Source organism: Vulpes lagopus, chromosome 6, assembly GCF_018345385.1.
Source record: "Vulpes lagopus strain Blue_001 chromosome 6, ASM1834538v1, whole genome shotgun sequence".
NCBI classification, from domain to species: Eukaryota; Metazoa; Chordata; class Mammalia; order Carnivora; family Canidae; genus Vulpes; species Vulpes lagopus.
The window spans coordinates 131091814-131094508 of record NC_054829.1 but is presented as its reverse complement, the minus strand read 5'-3'; positions in this window follow the sequence as shown (position 1 = coordinate 131094508).

Below are 2695 nucleotides of genomic sequence, written 5' to 3'. Positions count from 1 at the left end.
ACAGCCGGGTAATACAGGTGCTGCTATTATCCCATTTTACAGAAGGGGAAACTGAGGCGCAGAGATGTTAAGTGACTTTAGTCTTTTTTTTTTTAAGATTTTATTTATTTAAAAAAAATATTTTATTTATTTATTCATGAGAGACACAGAGAGACAGAGGGGCAGAGGGAAAAGCAGGCTCCATGCAGGGAGCCCGATAGGGACTCGATCCCAGGACTCCAGGATCAGGCCCTGGGCAGAAGGCAGATGCTAAACCGCTGAGCCACCCGGGGATCCCCAAGTGACTTTAGTCTCAATTGAGTGATAGCCATGGAAGGCGTCCTCCCTTCCCTTGATCATTTGCTTGGTCAACCAGTCCGCCGCGGTCCCCTCCTCCGAGCCAGTCGGTGGGACATCCAGACCTGCTTCCCACCCCTTTCTGCCCAGACCCGGGACTCCCACTCCCGCCTGCCTGGATTTCAGTTGCAGCTTCTCCATCCCGGCTCGTTCCCCACCTCCACCCCATGAAGGCCCATCGGTGACCAGGCTTCACCTTCCTGCCTGGCCTTGGTGGGACCTGGGCGGGGAGGGGGTTGGGGCATGTGCTGGAAGGCTCTACAGTCAGACAGGTCTTTTGCTTTGTACTTTTGGTTTTTCCTATTTTCCCCCATCCCTTCCCCTCTCCCTTCTGGCAACGACTAGTTTGTTCCCCGTATTTGTGAATCTGTTTCCATTTTGCTTGTTTGTGTTGGGCATGTGTGTGTGTGGTCTGGCTTGATTTTTTCGATTCTATACGTAAGTGAAATCATATGGTATTTGTCTCTCTCTGCCTGACTTAGGTCCCTTCACCTAATACCCCCGGGGCCATCCCTGTTGTCACACGTGGCGGGACTCCACTCTTGGTCATGGCCCAGTAGTGTCCCAGTGTGTCTGCATCCCTCCTCTCCGTCGTCCATTCAGCAACCTGTGAGCACGTCGGGGTTTCCGCATCCTGGCTCTGGCAAACGATGCTGGAATGAGCAGGGGGGTGCATACGTCTTTTCTTCTTTTTTTTTTTTTCATGTGTCTTTTCAAATTAGCGTTTTGGTTTTCTTCGGATAAATACTCAGAAGTGGAATTGCTAGATCACTTGGTAATTCCAGTGCGATCCTTTGAGGAATTTCCGTGCCGCATTCCACGGCGGCTGCGGCGTTGACCCTCGCACAGGGCCCAAGGGTTTTCTTTGCTCCGCATCCCTGCCCACGGTTGGTTTTTTCTCATCTTTTCTGAGACAAGCCCTCCTGGTAGGTGTGAGGCGATGGCTTATTGTGGTCTTGATTTGTATTTCCCCGCTGCTTGGTGATGCTGAGCATGTCTTCCTGTGTCTGTTGGCCATCTGGGTGTCTTCTTTGGAGGAATGTCTATTTAGGTCCTCTGCCCATTTTTTTTTATTGGAATGTTTGCTTTTCAGTCGGGGTGCTTTTATCGGCTTTGCCACAGGTGACGTTGGGTTTCCAGTCGCACTCTAGCAAACGTGGATAAAACCAACCAACCACCTGCACGGGGTTGCTTTGGAACCGAAAAGACGGAGTGATGCATGCTATGCTCCCTCCTCCCTGTTCCCTCCTCCACCGCAGACACCTGCACCTCCCTCTTTTGTTTTTTAAAGATTATTTATTTATTTATTTATTCATGAGAGACACAGAGAGAGGCAGAGACACAGGCAGAGGGAGAAGCAGGCTCCATGCAGGGAGCCCGACGTGGGACTCGATCCCAGGACTCCGGGGTCACGCCCTCGGCCGAAGGCAGACACCAAACCGCCGAGCCACCCGGGGATCCCATGCACCTCCCTCTTTTGAAGTACGGGGCTGTCTCCCCTTAGGGACCTGTGCATGTCCTCCTCCCAGATAGCAGCCTGGCTCCTTCCTCCCTCAAGCCTTCACTGGAAGAGGCCTTCCCTGGCCGCCCACCTGCAACCCCCTCTTCCCCCCGAGACTCCCCAAAGCAGTTTACCGTCCTTTCTCTTCTCTGCATCCCATTGTCCCCATCCTACCATGTAACGCGGTCGTCGGTGACGCCGTGGGCTCCAGGTGGCGTGGGTGTCACCCGCTTCATTCACTGGTGGGTCTTCACCAGCTGCGGAGCAAGCGCGCAGGAAACTGAGCGAACAAGGCCCGGGAGACAGTAGATCGCAGTGGTGAACAGAACCTTGGCAATCACCCCGCTCCGTCGTGCCCTGTGTGACGTAACTCCTCTGTGCCTCAGTTTCCTTATTCGTAAATTCGTAAATCTTACGAGTTTTGTAAAAAAAAAAAAAAAAGATTGTGTTTGACCCGCGGGGGCCCTACTGCTTCGGAAGCTTCCAGGCACAGCCGAGGCCCTGCCCGGGAAGCTCAGCTGACTCTTCAGGACCTGCCCTCTCGGGCCCCCTTGTCTGGGGCACCTGGAGGCCGCCGCCAGGTGTGCACTGCACACTCTAGACTGCACATTCCCGCTCCCTTCTCAGTGACAGGCTTTCAGGGAGCAGCAAGGGCATCTGACCCGATGCATACAACCAGGCTCCCAAGATTGGATGTGACAATGACTGGGCTAGGGTGTCTTTATTTTAAGGCTCATGCTCTGTTTGCTCACCTGTTCAACATCCGTTTCTTAAGCTTTGCCTTCGAAGGGTCACGATTCCAGGACATGAACAGCTCGGCCGTGAACAATAACAGGTCCCTGCCCGTGGAGCCTCCGT